The sequence below is a fragment of the Ambystoma mexicanum genome, chromosome 4q, assembly GCF_040938575.1.
Source record: "Ambystoma mexicanum isolate Mex_15411 chromosome 4q, UKY_AmexF1_1, whole genome shotgun sequence".
Taxonomy (NCBI): Eukaryota; Metazoa; Chordata; class Amphibia; order Caudata; family Ambystomatidae; genus Ambystoma; species Ambystoma mexicanum.
In genome coordinates this window covers 1,145,169,611-1,145,187,723 of record NC_090928.1, presented here as the reverse complement: position 1 = coordinate 1,145,187,723, position 18,113 = coordinate 1,145,169,611, and the positions used below count along the sequence as shown (strand labels likewise).

The 18,113-nt window shown below is 44.7% G+C and overlaps 1 protein-coding gene across 2 annotated transcripts in view; it reads left to right on the top strand.

Annotated features, from left to right (window-relative positions):
• The window catches only part of SLC4A1AP (solute carrier family 4 member 1 adaptor protein), a 363,679-nt gene that overhangs the window by 252,831 nt on the left and 92,735 nt on the right, over positions 1 to 18,113 (top strand). The gene's annotated exons all lie outside the window — the stretch shown is intronic.

Genomic DNA, 18,113 nt, shown 5'->3' with positions numbered 1-18,113 from the left:
TACGAAGAATGGTATCCCTTCCCCTTCATGTCTGTGGAATTTATTTCATGCTCCATCACCTCTGCACTTTTTGAAGTGCATCAGTAGTTAAGGGGGGTGAGGGGGGCTTTTTTCCAATGTAACATTTTTAACAGGTGGGAATGCCCCCTGGTTGTCCTTATCCCTGCCCCCTTTTGATATGGGTTTGATTTCTTTTTTTATATGGAATTTGATATCAATAAATCTTTGATACAAAAATGTTTCCATATCAAATCTTGTCGATTTGATGTCTGTTTTATATATTTGTTTTTATTAGGTTTATATAGCGCTTTACACCAAAGCGCTGCACATTAACAACAACATGATACATTAACATAACAAAATAACAGTAACTGAAGAAGCAAAATTACAATTTTGAATCGGCCAACAAAACAGTATTTAGAGCAATTAGACAGAGGGAAGGGGAGAGAAGTGGAGTAGAGCTGGGAGGAGGGAAGGAGAAGGGAAAGGAAGGGGGTGAGGAAGGGGCGGGGGGAGTAGGAGGGCGAGGCTTAAGGAGGGGAGGAGGGAAAGGGTGGGAAAGGGGGAGCGAGAAGAGGAGGGGAATTAATATATAAAGTGTGTACTTTGATACAGTTTTATATAAAGTTTATTTCAAAATGATATAAAGTGTATATCAAAATGTTTTTAATATGGAGGGTGAGTATGCGCTGTTGCTCGGTCGAGGCCAAAGTGAGTTGTGAGGAGTTAGACGGTGAGTGTTAGGGTTTGGTGATGCGGCGATGATGCAGGAGTGGGCTGGACCTTACTGACTTCCTCATTTTATATAGATTTGATATAATTTTACAACAGATTTGATATAAACGTTGATATTATATATCAAAAGTTAGCATTGTCTGAAACGGCCTCGTTGCATACCTTTCTGCCTTTCTGCTTCTCGCGTGTGCGTGTGGAGGTGTGGCTTGACACGCCTACTGTGCTGTCTGTTCGCCGGCGGCAGCTCGAGGCCAGGCGTTGGCGTGTCGCTGTGTTGTCGGCTTGCTGCTCTCTGCATAGCGAGGGGTGCTTCCTCGTCCTTCCCGGCGCCCGACACCTTGGATTTCGGGATTTCCGGAGTCCTGTGATTAGTCTTGGCGAGGCGAGGGACCGAGTGAGCATGGCCGCCGCGTTCGCCTGATCACGGACTAAGGTGAGAGGGGGGAGTGAGGGGGACTGAGAACGGGAGCTAGAGCAGTGCCAGGAGCCGAGTGTTATGCACAGCTGTACTGAGCGGTGCTGAGCATTGTAATACGGTGAACGGTAGGCGGGACTGCCTGGTTCTATTCACTATTAGAACAACAGTCAGCAGGACCTTCATACATTACTTGACCGGTGCTTCACGAATGCAATATGAATCCTTTACAGGTGATGGGGAGGTGGAATCACATTGTTTACTGCATTTTGTTGATGTAGACAAGGCACTGTGCATCGTTGCCAATTTGGCTCTCTTGGGGACTGCTAAACATCCTTTCTGACGGGGGCACTGGGGACACATATCCTATTAATAACGCCTATATACATAGCCGACCATAATACAGTTGCACGCCTTCCTTATCATTGGCTGGGTGCCGACTTATAAATCTGTATCAGACATTCTTTCTGAGCCCCACGGCAGATGGATATACGGCTGTCCACCTGCAGGGTGTGACTTGGCATTGTTGACTGTAGTGACCCACTGCGCAGCTCATACGGACTGGGAGAAGGAGGAATTTACGGGTGCAGATTGTAGCCATTTGTTTAGCAAATATCTTGCACCCTTCCAGCTACGGCTACCTGCACCTACTCCCCTAATAAGAGCTGAAATACAGTGAGTAACTGAGGTCAAGAGACTGTGGGAACTTGTTCCCTTTGATCCTGACCGCTGATACACTAAGGAAACTGCAGGTATTGATTCCCTTTGATCCTGAAGCCTGCCATAAACAGGAGATTACGGGGATTTAGCCATATTGATATTGAAATTTGACATAATCAAGGTGCAGGCGGTTAGAGCCCGAGACAGCCTGTATGCCTCCAATGAAGAGATCTACTCGGCTCAGGTATAATCTTAGAAGAACTAAGGGAATGGAGATAGCAAAGAGCCCTCCGAGCAAGGCTACAGTACGGGCAAAACCCAGGAAGAAAAATAAGACCGGCCCTTCCTGCAGATCAGGGCATGATCACCGAGTTTTTCCCACAAAATCCGCTCCCTGAAACAAATTCCACCACTATTAAGGATGCGATTGCACCAGTTCCCTATAACACAGGCTCATTATGCGCCTCGAATTACGACGACATAGACAACAATTCATTATTGGAACTGTCTGAATATTCAAAGAAGCATGACCCCTGCACCAGTAGCAATGCCTATTAACAGTGATTGCACTCAAGAAAACAAGCAGGCAAATATTCCCTATGATACCCCTACCCCAGTGGAATCAATGAGCAGATTATCAGTATCACCAAACCTGGCATTGGCTTCTATGGAAGATGGCCCTGAAGTCGAAAGTGAATGTCTTGTTAATCTCTACCCCGGGGCTGCTGAGATCGCCGAGATTCAGTCCTCAGTTGCATCCCTCCAATTCGCTCTTAAAATCCTGCTGAAAATGTCTGGACGAATACTGGATAATTCCAATGCTTTAACCTTAGACATGATCAAGAGGGAGAAAGCAGGTGGAATAGTTGAAGCAGATCGTTCAGCAGAATCCAACTTATCTGAAGCCATACAGTTTGTCGAGGAAATTGAGGAACAGCAAATTGAAGAAAGACAAAACCAGGTGGTGGAGGCAGATAAGGAAAACGAGGAGCCTTTCTTCTCGCGTAAGCAACGTAGAATGGCTAGGAGGGCAGCTGAGATTAAGAGCCAAACCTATAGCTCAATCCAGGCCCGATAAGGAACTCACTGGGCACCCCTCAAAGAAAGCCAAAAAATAGCAGCCAGAGCAAAGAAGGGGAAGATCGGTGGAGAGGGCTGCCTGACTAGCTTGCTAATACCTGAACGGGAAAAGATGACTGAACTTGACGAGGATGACGGAATACCCGAGGAGGACCATCTGAGCGAAGATGATGTGGTAATCAATGAGGAGAGGCCTGTACGAACACCTGAGCTGCAAGTCCCAGTGACTAATACAACTCCGGAGACTGAAACCAAGGCTGCCACGGAGGGAAATCGCACATGTTTGATAAAGAACTTATACCTAAGTGAAGAACCAAAATGGCTCTCACGCTCCGAATTGTTAACCAGACTGAGTTATGTACCGCAATTGAGTGTCCTCAAGTCAGACCACTTCCAATTCGTGGAGCCTTTAAAAGGTCCTAATCTCCAGGTTTCAGCATTGCATTGCAAATTTCTATCAACGGCACACTTGCTAAGGAACTTCAAGGCTGAATTGAAAGCTGTTGACGTGGAGGTCGATGTCGATTTGAATGCTATTGATTGAAGCTGTTTGCCCAGAGAGAAAGACTTGCCAGTCGATGTTAATGTCTGCCCAAATCTCCCTCTGGAGAAGAAGGTGGACGTCTCGGACATCTAACAAGTATTAAAATGGCTGGCTGATTCACTACCTGGAGTGTTATTAAATCAATGAGATATCACAATTTTGTCCTGGAATTGCAGGGGTTTTGCACATTTGCTGTCAACAGAGGGTTCCACCAAGATCTTGGACAAACATAGCTTTTTTTGTCTCCAAGAAACTTGGGCGATGGACCCATTGATTCTGGATGGCTTTGCCACTTATCAAATGGCAGCAAAAAAAAGGCAACAAGGGTAGACCCTATGGTGGCCTTATAACGGGGGTAGCCAATACTTTTGGCTCGAAACTAGTGGAAACTCAACTAGCCAGCAACATGATGGCTGTTGAAGTCCACTATGATAAACAGCCAGGAAAGGATTGTTTCTTGCTAGTAAGCCTATATAACCCCCCTGATGCATTGCTAAGAGAACAACTGCAGGAGGCACTCCACGATCTATTGGCTACCTGGTTGTTAAATCTTGGCAACACCGGGGTAGTAGTGGTTGGCGATTTTAATTGTCACATGACCGGTACTGGAGGGAAGTTAAAAGCTAAAAGCTGCATGCAACACAATAAAAGGGACCCTGAAGGTCTAGGGTGGGAACACCTCTTTGAGGTCTTGGGACATAGAAATGGTTAATGGTAGAACCCCTAGCGATTATCCAGGACGCCACACTTGGTCTAATGGTACCTCGTGCAACACTTTAGATTGCATCTTTGTCTGTCCAAGGTTGTATGAGATGGTGGATGATATGCAAGTGATCCCTAACGAGTGGAGCGACCATGCTATAATCACATGTAAACTGAATATTGGGGTAAAAGACATCCCTATTGCCAACATGGGAAACATTAAGCTAAATAAGGTAGGCACACGAATCAGTTGGTCTGATAGAAATTTGGCCCAGGCTGTGGCAGCATTGGCCTGCTTTAACCTACACCTTCTACCGAATTTCAGGGAGATGTCGATCAATTCCAATTGAAGATTGGATTTATTCTTTTGTTGGGAAGCATGCAGCTTGCCATATAGGGGCTATGACCAGCGGGGGGATAAAAAAGCCTCCCTTTGATAAAATTATCAGAGACGCAAAGAGAGCTTAGAGCTGAACTCTGATATGCTAAGGGACAAGTCTGTGCCCCAGACCAATACTATAATCAAGGTAAGGTGTATTAAAAATAGATACAGAGCTTTTATCAAGGCCAAAAGGAAATCCGATAAAATTCAGTCCTGGCAAAGGATAGTGAATACAATTTGCACTGGCAAAACCTGTAACATCTGGTCCCTATTGGGTGAGGCTCGGGGCACGGTGAAAGGACCATTAGTTAATCCTATTGGGGCCAAAACATGGATAGCATTCCTTGAAAATCGAAATGCCAAGGTGACCTTGGAAGCATCCTGCACTTTGGACAATATGCGCTTATTCCTCCTATTAATGCTTCATACGAAATGGTGTTGGAAAATAATCATAGAATTAAAATCCTCACGTGCCACTGGCCCTAACGGACTGGCAAACATTGTGATGAAGTCTCATCCTGAATTCTGGGCATCACTACTAGTTATCCTATTTAAAAAGATCTTAAATGAGGGGAAAATACCTCGATCTTGGCAAACAGCGGTTCTTATACCGGTTTTTAAAAAGGGTAACGACGCTGATCCCAGTAATTATAGCTCTCAATGCTGGATGCCACGGGGAAAGTATTTGCCTCTTTTATTAAAAGAACTACAGCGCTGGGTTGAGCAATCTGACATACTTTGCAAATTCAAGAGTGGCTTTAGGCAGGGATATTCCACGGTGCATAATATCATGGTTATGGATCTTTTAACATCACGAGCAAGATCAGGGGAGCAGCCCCCACTATATGCCCTTTATATTGACTTCTCGACGGCATTAGATTCCATTCCCCGAGAGTGTCTATGGCAGAAATTAAAATCTATGGGTTGCTCCGAAGGCCCGACGTATTATTTCAGACTGCTTCACCATAACAGTCAAAGTAAAATTGGATCAGGAAGGCCATACTACCAGAAGCGTCCACCAAAATAGGGGAGTCAAACAAGGCTGCGTTACGGCTCCGTTAATATACAACTTATATTTACATGACATCCCCGCGGCTATTAGGGCTGCGACAAATTGTCCCCCAGAAATAGGAGATTCCGTCTGCCCTGTACTAGCTTATGCGGACAAGCTAGTTATACTCGACCATACTATTAGTGGGTTACGGAGGTCGGCCACTGCCCTCTGGGAATATGCTGAGAGAAATGGCCTTAAAATCAATTTGGATAAAACAAAGGCCATGAGATTCACCAAAAAGAACGCCACTCGAGTACAGCTGAGAGTTGGCCTCGATAACATCACCTATACACCTCACTATCGCTATTTAGGGATCGAAATTGAGACAGTTGGTGACTATGGAATATGTAAACAAACATGCACCATCAAAGCAGCGCAACTGACCGCCCTGTTCCATAGATTCACAGTCAATCAGGGAGGCTTTACCATTTGAGGTACACGTCAACTATACATACAAGTCTTGTCCCCAATGATTATTTATGGTTTGGAAGCTCTCCTTAACATCGACCTGAAATGGTTATAGATGATAGAAGGAAAATTCTGGTGCTCTATCATGGGTCTACCCCCAGGTATCCCCATGGCAATAATAAGGCTCAAACTGGGGTTGACCTCATTGAAAACGCAAGTGTTAAAAAAGCGAGCCCTACTCTATTTGAAAATGAGCAGTGAGACCAATAATGGGATATTAATTGCTGTCCATCAAGAGATTTCTAAGGCGAACTCCCCTTGCCCCTATAAGGAACTGATGACCACATTTCTGGCAGCTATCGGGTGGCAAATTAGGAAAAGTAGTGTTACAGAAGAGGCACAGTGGGCTCTGGGCAAACGTATAGATCTTTGGGACTGGTTAGAGAATTACGATCATCTACGGGAACTGAAAAGCTACCAGTTTGTCCAGTATAGACTGTACAACTTTAAAAAACCTCAGAGCTACCTTAATCTGTGCCCAGATGCGAGACTAAGACGTTTCATTATACTACTAAGACTCGAACAACTACCTACATTAATGATCACTGGGAGAAGAGACAAGATTGCACCAGAACTACGGCTTTGTCGATTATGTAACGGACAGAATCAGCCAGAAATGGCCAGACATGTACTGACAGAATGCCACAAAATGTCAAGCATTATAAATTTCTGCTTGGGCAAACTTGTGCATAGTAACGGATACATCAAAGAGGAATTATTTTGGCATCATTGTATTAATTCCAACAGCATGAGGCCCCTGATGGCATTGTACAATATCTGGTTGAAGGTGGAAACTTTTCTCAACATAACTATATAGGAAGTTACTACGCTGAGCCATTGTATGGACACTGCCGGAGCCTAAGTGAATTTGCCATCTGCCATGGGCCTGTATTTAAACTGGGCCTGTTATAATACTACACCATCAATGTCCTATTAACTAAGTGAGTGGAAGTCTGCCCTGAGGAATAACTGTCATCATGTGGCATTGTACGGTTGCTGATCATTTACCAGACCGAGATTATAGACATCTCAATCCAGATAATGACATTGTTTGATTAGGGAACATAATGTATTTCTTTGTCTCTTTAATTATGGATTCGCATTTGTATGACTCGTGCTTCTTTTGTTTCTTTACATGATAATTTTTATTCCTTTAACGCTGTTGTTTTTTTATTTAATGTTTTATTAATGTGTAAAGTTTCAATGTAAACTAAATCACAATAAATAAATATAATATATCAAAAATAAAAAGTCTATTAAACTATATCGGCCATTTTTTATATCAACTTTTTTTGATATCAACATTGTCAGATATCAAAATTAAATGGGATATTTTTAATATTGAAATTAATTTTTTTAATATCGATTTTTTTGATATCCACATTTTATATCAAATATATCAGATATTTTTGTCAATACATTTTTTGATATCAAAAATGTTTTATATAAAAACAAATTGATCTAAAGAATTGCGATATAAAAATAACCTATATTATTTTTATATTTGAAGTTCTTATTTATAATATCAAAATGATATCGGTATCGTAATTATTTTTTATATCAAAATGATATCAGAATTTTTATATTATTATTTTTGTATATCAATTTCTTGATATAAAAATAATGCCTTTTTTATATAAACCTTATATAATGTTAAAATAAAATTAAAGGGCTGGCTTAAGACCGCGATGGTGACACAGGGTTGGGTCGGACAACCCGGATATATACCGCTCAGCGATGGCCTGGAAAACACTGCCCTTTTTTTAGCTTTTCAGGGACTATTCCCGAAACCGCTATAGTCACGTGGAGGGGCAAACTCCCCCAGGAAGTCCTGTGGATTTGCTTCTGTACGACGGGATGGAGGATGCTCAGTATCTAATGGCCGGCTATGAACCTTTTGGGACAATGACAAGGCAGTTTTGGAGCAGTCCTTTGCGGTCTACGCAGACCCTGAAGATGAGGACTGCAAAGCTATGGCGCTGTCGGTGGGCGCAACGATGATGTCGGAGACCGTTTCCGGCCCCAGATACCCAGATGAAAAAATGGGCCATGTGTGCAGGGGTGGGGCGAACTAGATTATGGCAGAGACTATTAATATTTATTGTGCTTGTTGTTCCAACCGGTTTGAAACCCCTGGGTATTTTGAAAGTAGCCTGTGTAAGCCCTGTCTTTCGCTGCTGGAGACCGACCGCCTTAAAGACAATGCCACTATTCAATGCGTTTGTTGTTCGAAACAAATTGAAAGCCAGGCGGTTATCAATCTGCAAGGATTGTATTGTGCTAATGAAGATGGTCATGGACAGGCAGGCCCCTCTTCGCGCTGATATTCGTGCCACCCAGGGGATTACAACAATCGTAACTGGGGCGTGTTTAAAACAACACTTTTACAGGTGGTGCTGCGGACATAAAATGAATGATCCACACCAGGATGCTCACGAGTGTTTGGAAAAAGCTTGTGTGGATAATTTGCTACGCAAAATCTGTTTTGTGTTGAGCCCAAAACGCATTATAGACTTCTTGCGCCTGACACAGCCGTTTACACAGATGAGGATCGGTGCTGGGAGTAAACAATGCATATCTAAAACAGTATGGGCTATAGAATCTGCGAATAACCACTTTTGAAAATGAAGCAGTTTAGTTGCATGTGTCCGATGGGTGCTAGAAACATCATTGAAAAAATAGTTGCCATTTGGGCGGGGATAACATATATATAAATGGAATGTAACACGAGCGCTTAACGAAGCGGCAGCATGCAATCCGTGGGTGCGGTATTCGCATGTATTATTTCAATATGAATGTTTTAATGTGAATATATTTTGAATAAAATGCGAATAAAAACCGTTGTTTATAAACACTGACTGTGTTTTTATGTTGAGTTATTACAGGCAGACATGTCTGGCCTGAAGCTGTCAAAAATATATTGTGATGGAGGTGTCAGCAGTTATGGGTGGGTTGACAGCCTGTATCGTAAACTGTGAACCGATGGTGAGAAGGTGTCACGGGGGGCAGTTAAGACGTGGCTTTCACGGGAGCATGCCTACGCGTTGCATAAGCCGAACTGGAAACATTTTAAAGGGCGAATTATGAATTTGTGGCAACCGTCTCTATTATGTATATCTGCTTATTGATGCGGTCAAAGACAATCCGTGTATGAAGTAATTGATGATACAGCGAGATTAGTATCCGAGAAGATCGTTGTGCAGTTATTATCTCAGATACTCCGTTGTGAAGGGCCATAGCACAATTAGAACTACAGAAGCGCTGTGACAAAGCTTGGGGCTTGTTAAAATATTAATTAGCAATAGGGGTGTGTAGCCCATCTGCTGCCAGGCTTCTTTTATCAAACGCAACACTGAGCATCTTTTGTAGAGAGACGGTGCTAATTTCCCACTGTTTTTTATCGTGCACTATACCCGGATGTGTAACAATAGTCTGTGGGGTGTCGCACGCATCTCCCTGTACGAAGGATTGCACCAGATCTACTAAACTGTCAAAATTGATTTGGGCCGTGTTAACATTTAACATTATACCTTTTACTTTCATGTTGATGGTTCCTAGGGTTGTGCAATAGGCGGATGTCTTGGGCTCCGCAGATATGAACTCCACAGTGTATTTTTCATGGTCTAACTCAGAAGTTAGATCCCCTAGATTGACAGTGTGTGGGTTGACATTTCCAGGGAAGCTGACAAAAATGTGTGTTGTCTGAACTTGTTGGGTATTCCATGGTGTTAGGCAGAATCCTGTGCAGTTCCCTTGGGGAAAACTGCAATAAGATTAAGACTACAGGACTGAGCAGTAAACCCAATTGGTAGCCGTCTGTACCACCCAGATTTACCTGGTAGCTGTGGCTGAGCAGTCAGACTTCTCTCAAGAAGTTAGGCAGTATACAGAGGATACACAATAGGGCTAAAAACACAGTAGAACAAGCAAACACTGACCAGCGCTTTGAATCAAAAGTATATATTTATTTAACACACACTTAAAGAAATACACAAGCACTATAAATCAAAGCAAGTTCAAACACAGTCAGAAAAGTATACACACCTCCCTTAAGAATTATTTAGACAAGTCTAAGTTAAAACACCACTTTTTGTCAAAACAGAGGTGAGCGTGTAACTTAGATGGCACTCCAATAATTAAGTAAAAGAGAGAGAAAAAGGCAGGTCATGAAAATAAAACACTTTCCAACACTTTTAAAAGACCAAAACAAGTTAAAGGAAGCAGAGTCTTCTGTAAAACCAAAGTTCATATGCCAGGCCCACTTTAAATGGAGCAAGGTGAAATGTGCCCAAGATCGCAAAGTTTAGAAATGCATTCAAGTCTTTGTGAAAACGTTCAAAAGAGGTTGGGTTGATTCTGGAGATAAAGTTAGAAGGTCTGGGGCCGACCCAGTTGGAAAGCAAAGGATTTAAGGGTCACCTTTAGCAAACCGTAGAAAGGGAGGCCAGGTGGAGCACAGTACCTTTAAAGTTGAGGAAGCTCCAGGGGTTGCAGTTGTTCCTGGCAGCGGGTGCAGTTCATGGTTTCGACCAGGGGAAGAGATGATCTCGTCGAGGAGGAAACTTGGAGTCGTTGCACTGCCCAAGGAAGAAACCAGCCGCGGAGTTCGTCGGTTAAAAGGTGCGTTCCTGGTATTCGCGGTCACCGTGGTGCAGCTTGCCTATACGGCCGCCAGGGTGCTTGGCACAGGCGATTCAACCAAGAGACGTCCTGGAAGGCGAAATGACGAACTGGTTGATCCCACCAGCTCAGAGGAAGAACTCTTCCAGCAGAAGATCTTCGCTTGTCGTCGGGAAAGTGGTGAGGTCGTTGCAGCAGGGCTCCACCGGTGGTGTCGTCGTTGCAGATGGCTCAGCTTCTCCCCTCTTCGCATTTCTTAGGTCCTGTGGCGACTTCTGAAGTACCAGTCCCAAAAGCCCTGCTTTTATGCAGAAAAACCCCCATTCAACAGCCTAGCTGTCACTCATACATGCTAAGTGGTGACCGATCAGAACAGAGTGCGACTTGAGTTGCTAAGGCAACGCAGTCCAGGGTGTCCATTCCCCCACCCACACATCCTGTGGAACCCAGACAGAGTGGCACCAGTTGGAGGGCTTCTGTGGAGAAGCCCGCAAAAAAGTGGAACAAAGGGCCCGACCTTGGTTGGAGTTACAGAGACGGACACGAACGCCATTTTAGAAAAGAGTTCTGGCAAAAAGACCCAACCTGTGATTTTATATTGAATAAATAAACCGACGGTATCTTTAACATTGCACCAAAAAGTGGTGCGTTTAAAATCAATGGGAAAATCCCATAGGAAATATTCCGGTGGAATATTTTGCGTGTTAACCACTGCCACCAGCCAGGAACTCGACAAGGGGGGACTGGAGAGTGCCCCCTTGGAAACAGACCCAGGGGCAGTCGAATTAACCCCTTCCAGTACTTACACAATATGATGGTTTGTACTGGTTCTGTTCACAATTTTGGACTAGTACAGTCAATGGTGACTTTACATGCCCTTGGAGACAGTAGTCAGTCCCAGGGTATGGAGTCTATGTTTGGGGGTCACTATGACACCCTTGTGTTACTGCACTGAGGGTGCTGTGTAATACATACACAAAAACAGATGATACCCTATGGAGTAAAAAAACCCGTAGCCCATAAGCACACAAAAAGTCAAAGACTTACCTCAAATCATGCCCAAGAGTGGGAGGAAAAGAGTCTCACTCTTTGCAGGAGAAAAAAAACAAACCCCAAAAATCCAGCAAAGCTGCTGGGGGACGAACTAGGTTTGGGAAATTAGCCTTATAAGAGAATTCTCCCTAACACATGGCACAGACAAGACGTTTCATCATCTATGAACATGCAGCTGCTCACGTCATAAGAATGATCAAATAGATGGGGTGAAGCATTTCAGGGTCTGTGATGATGGATGTATTGGGTAAATTAACACTTGGCACAAACTTAGCCCACAAAGAATTAAGACGTAATTTTGCCAACAGCCGCTGAGCGGGGTTGACCTCAATGTGTTCCATACGCAAGCGTGTATGCCCTGATGTTTTTAGTCATCATCAATGTAACCCCACTTCCTGAACCATTGCATAGCCGTCTGACCAAGACTGTCCTTATCGTTTTCCCCCACCGCCAGTTAGGGCATGTTGTATAGAGATGTTCTCTGTTTTTGAGCTGTATAGGAGTCACTGAATAGACTGCATTGAATAATGTTTTTGCCAGCCGTGATATGAATCACGGGGCAGTAGCGACCCACCCTTTATAGGGGTTTTACGAAGCATCATCTGAATCATGCAGTCCCTAAAGAAATTACAAGCCTGTCTTAAGAAATTTTCTTGACAGTAGGCTCGTAACTCCTGCCGAAAAACAAAGACACTATGCTCATTCGCCTTGTACCAGGTCATGTAATGAATGCTGTACTGAGCCGGGGTTGGAATCGGTCCTAGGTAGTTTTGTTTAGCGGTTGTGTTTAAAAAGGTGGAGAAAGGAACCCTCTGAACTGGGAAATCTAAATGTCTTTGCAAGTTTGCCGAGTTTCATGGGTAAAAAGTTCAAGGAGTCAATGGCCATTAGCTTAGCATCTTGGGTGATGAGTTTTATTTTAATTTTTCCAAACAAACTGTCTGAACACAAAGTAACCATTGTAGGATTTGGAATTGTAGGCTGGAAAGGTGTAGCCCTTGAATTTACTAGTTACAAAAGTGCTCACAAAGGCAGCCACAAAGTAAGTAGTCTCTTGTAAATTCCCAACAGCTGTCTCCTGTTAGATGTCTGGCATAGATATGGTTCGGTTGATGAGTTATATTTTCTTGTGCGGCCTCTGTCATATACTATGTACTACTTGGTTTTATTTTGAAGTTGCCCGCTTGTTATGTAACACAAATGTTCAGCCGTGTTGGTAATGGAAACTTTACACATCCTACAGATTAATCCGGTACAGCTGTGGCTCGCAGGAAGATCTTTTTGACACGTGGGACAGTCAATGAGTGGGTCACACATGACTGCCCCCAAGGCCGCTTTCTGAATGTGCGTGTCTAGGCAGCACCTGGACCTCGCAAACGTGTGACACTTTGGACTTTTTTCAGATTTTTCTTTAAGCATTTGGCATTCTTCTCTTAAACACGGACAACAGTAATATTGACAACTGTGTCAGTTTGTTTTTGGAAATGTGATGACAATGCTGACAGACCGTTAGCCCCCAGAAAACCTTTTAGATTCAATACACCGTAGAAATGGTTGTCGTGGTATAAAACATATGAAGTGTTTCTGGCTGTTTTAGCCACTAGCGGGAAATATCGCCACACGTCGTTGTTAAAATAGTTTTTTGATGGGTCTATTAAAATATTCCTCAGAGATTCAGTTGTCCAAACCCTACCGGCGTGTCCGTCGGGAGTACCCTCTCTGTGTGTACTTGCAAAGCTTTTTTTTTTTTTTTAAACTTGTTTTTATTAAGTTTCACTGCAGTATATCAAAAATCGATACATATAGAGGAGTCGAAACACAATCAAAACATTAATAACTGGTTCCCCCTGCCCCCCCCACCGAGCAAGTCTCTCTGCGTGCATGGCTATTCTAGGAGTTCTTTTACTTTTATGTAAATAAGTCCAAAATCCTTATTGTTTGTGGGCACCATTGTTCTTTGTATTCTGTTGGCAGGTACTCCAGTACTGTTCCCCAATCGTTTCTGAATTTCCCATGGTCCCCTTGCATGTTGTATGTTAATAGTTCCATAGTCAAATGTGTCCAGACCTGTCGCGTCCAGTCTATCACCTGTGGGGGGGATTTCTGTTTCCAGTTGCGTGCAATTTCCACCCACGCTCCTATCAAAAGGGCCATAAAGTTCCTCTTTTGCGTGTTGCATAGAGCCTTATCCCTGGGGTCCCAAAACCCCCCTAGCCATATTTCTTCCCCCAGACGTTCTGTCCCCGGGCACATCGCATGCATTTGACTTTGGACTTCTCCCCAGTATGGGCGTATCTTAGGACATTCCCACCAAATGTGTCGCCAGTCCCCTTTTCCTCCACAATCCCTCCAGCACTCACCTGGGGAGTTAGCATACATCGATTTCAGTCTCTCCGGGGTATAATGCCATTGCATCATGATCTTCACCCACATTTCTCTTGTTTGAATGGCTCTCGTTAGTTTTGGGATCATGCTCCATGTGTACTCCCATCGTGCCCTGGGGAGTGTGTGGCCTAGAGTTTTCTCCCATCTCTTCATGTATTGCCATGTAGTTAGTTCCTTCTGTACATTTAGGAATTTGTATGTGTTAGACACGAATTTGCGGGTACCTGTGAGTCATTATATATTTCTCAAAGGGGGGGTCAACTTCCGAAACATGGCCTCCTTCATGCGTGGGGTGCTCAGCCAGTGGTGTAGTTGCTCGTAATTATATCGGTCCTTTGCTGTTAAGTTTAGTAGATCTTTGCAGTTCTCGAAAGACCTTATCTGTTGATTGTGTTGCATATCTCCCACCATCCTGCAGCCCGCTTCTTTCCATTTGCAGAATGTTCCTTTTTCCGTTCCCGGGGGGGAATTCTGGATTATCAAACAGAGGCATGAACGGAGCGGGGTCTTTAGTCAGGGTTTCATTTTTCATTGCGGAATCCCACACCCCCAGTATTGTCTTCAGTATTGCACTAGTACGCGTATTATCTTGTCGGAATCTTTTGTTGATCCATAGCAGGTGTCTGGTAGGGGTTGTTGCCACTGCCCTATCCTGTCTCTCCCATATTTTCTCCTTGTTCAGGGATCCATTTCATCAGAACCCAGAGCTGGGCCGCCTCATAGTACTTTCTGAAGTGTGGCATAGCCCGGGAGGATAGCTCAGCGGCAGCGTGCGCGTCTTGAAAGCAAGACGACACGAAGCAACAACAGGTTCGATCCCCGGGTCTGCGCTTAGAAACCTCTGGGTGTTTAAGCGCGTTATAAATACGTAACTAAGACAAAAAAAAACAAACACAATTACGCAACTAAAAAAATACAAAAAAAAACAATTCCTATAGCAGCGCCTCGATGCCTGCGGGCTGTGTGAGCGCTTTATAAATGTAAAAAAAATAAAAAATAAAAATAAATAGCGCATCCCCCTTCCCTTCTGTGTGCTGTCAGGACCCCATGCGAGATTCTGGGTTTTTTTTTTCCCGCCAGAGATATCTTGAGGCTGCCCTCCTGAGAGCCCCCAAAGAAAGCCCGAGGGGGACGAATCGGGAGGGCCTGGAACAAGTACATTAGTTTGGGGAGTATTGTCATTTTCACTGCAGTGGTCCTACCCCACCAGGAAATCGTTAGCGGGTTCCATTTTTGTAGATCGTTCTTGACTTTTTCTAGGATTTGGGGGTCATTATGGGCATACAAATCCTTTATTTGCGCTGTTAGCGTAATTCCCAAGTATCTAATGCCTGTGGGTGCTATTTTCAATTGGTGCTCTGCGGCCTTCGCTTTGATTTCTTCTCTATTTCCTGCGAGGACCAGCACCTCCGATTTCTGCCTGTTTATTTTTAACCCCGATACCTTTCCAAATCTTTCTATGATGTCCATCAGGTATGGGATGGATTTCTCCGGTTCTTCTAGGGCTACTAGCATGTCATCGGCATATGCCACTGCTTTGTGCTCCTGCCCTGCCATCCTTATGCCCTGTATCTCCTTGTGTTCCCTGATTTTCGCCAGTAGCGGTTCTAAGTATATAGCGTATAGAAGGGGGGAGAGCGGGCACCCTTGCTTTGTCCCTCTTTCTTTTTTAATCAAAGACTTTATTTGATTTTAACCATGAATAAACATTACACATATCTATACATTACAGGGAGAGGAAAGGAAAAGGGGGGGATAAAACAACTTAAGGGGAAGGGAGATATGGGGCCTTAGCCCACGGGACCATCAAGTCTTCGATAAGGGAGCACATGAATCAGCTTGTGAGTGCCGGGTTCGCCAACCCGGCGTCGCCTCGCCCACTCAGTTCAACCTGTTTGTTACCTCTCGTCGGAAGCTTAGCCGTCCTCTTCCCATCTCTGCCAAATTTTGTCTGCTTTTTGCGGGCATCCCCTCGCTGCATACACCCTGCGTTCCATTATCACACAGATGTCCACGTCTGTGACCCATTGGTCATAACAGGGTGTTCTCTCTGATCCCCATAGCTGCGCAATGTTCCTTCTGAGGACTGCTGTTGCGGTCGAACAGAGTAGTTTCTCATAGCGGGTCAGTTCCGTGAATCTGCACAGTAACCACATCCGCATGCCTGTTTTTGTCAGCAGGTTGCAGCATTCTGGCAATCTCTTCTTGTTCCCCTGCTTAGGTGTTTTAGTGGTCATGACAGCAGAGAGCGAGGGGTTCCAACCCCAATCCGCCAGGGCGCACTGATGGTCTCTTGCCATCTTAGAGCCTATAGGTATTCGGGGAGCTATTTGCGCCCCTGCTTCGTGCTTGCACTGTCCTTCCTGCAAGTCTACTCCAAATGGCGAGGCAGTACACACGGGGCTCTCAAATTTGCAACAGGAGAGGGTGTTGGGGAGAGTGAAGCAGAACCAACGCCCAGTTAGCTCACCTGCGCCTGTTCAGCATGCTCACAGGTGTACAGCGAGGGCCACTACCACGCCAAACAGCATACCTCCAGGAGCTTTGCTTTATGGTTGCAGGAGAGTTCAAAAATGCATCATGCCAGACTACAGCCACTAATGCTGCCTATAGGATCACTAAGGAAAGGTACAGCCTACTTGCTGAGTGCTGCCCACTCGGTTGGGAGCAGCTTATGTTGTGCTTCAGGCCAGGCTATGTTGCTGTGCAGTGTGGTGAGGGGCAGGGGCAAGATCAAACAGCATTACATCTGGGGCCCAACATTATGACTGTGCGCTTGCCTTCAGCTTATGCTGCAACTTTTGGGTGAGTGTGACTTTATCTCGCTCCCCACCTGCTTTCACTTTATTTGTGGACAAGGAACCCCCTTCTTTGGTTTCTCTCCACTTTATATTGACATCCATGACATCCATGTTTTCCTATGGCAGCAGCCACACACTGTGTGGTGTGCTGCAAGGGCCACTAGCGCCCCTTTTTGCAATGCTGTTTAGCTGCGCTGGTTAGCCCATGTGTTTCTCAGTACAGGACTGGTCATCCCTTTTTATGACCTATGTTTTTTTTACTCTTGCAGTACAAGCCATCATAATGGTGTGCTGTGGGGACACGGTCTTCTTTTCTCTCCTGTGATTAAAAGTTTATTTTTACTTTTCAGGCATCCTCTGAACAGTCTGGTGGCAGTCGTTGCATTATTTATTTATTTTTTTTGATTTTTATTGGCATTTCCAACTTTAACAATCAAAGATATAACCGATAACACAGACACCAACACCCCTCTGCCTCCCACCCCCGGGTCTGAGAGAAGTCAAATGTTCCAACGCCTGGTCTGCAGACCGGCTTCCACCCCCCACTCCTTCCCGGAGTGACCTCAAAATGCAGAGGAACCAAAATGGAAGGAACCCCCTAAATAGTCCGCTTCTCTCGGTGTATCTACTACAATTCCCAGGAGTCTTATGCTCTGAGGACACCAACGCTGCCTTGGACCATCCAACAACTATTCCAACAGGACTGCCCAGTCGGCCCTAAACCTGAGATGTTGTCCTTGAATTGAGTAGGTAAGCCACTCGAGAGCCAGCAAGTTCCAGAGCTTAGCCACTCATTCGTGATCGTGGGGAGGGTCCTTTGATTTCCATCTGCAGGCCAACACCATTGTTGCAGCCATCACTATAATTACGTAAAGTTTACGGCCCGCCTTACTCTTAATCGCAGCTAAGGATCTCCCCAGCCCCAACATTACCAGGCCGCTGTTCCCTAGCTCCACCCCCAATACCTTAGTAATCGCTTCTCGAATCCCAGCCCAATATTTCGCAGTAGCCGTGCACTCCTACCAAATATACTGCCAAGAGCCCTCTGCACCACATTCTCTCCAGCATAGTGGGGATGCCCCGGGATAGATTCTGTGAGGCTTGGTAGGGGTCAAATGCCACTGGGTAAGAAGCTTCAGCCACATCTCCCTTATTTGTAGAGCTCTAGTCAGGTTGGGTATCTGTCTCCACAACCATCCCCACTCCTCTTCCCC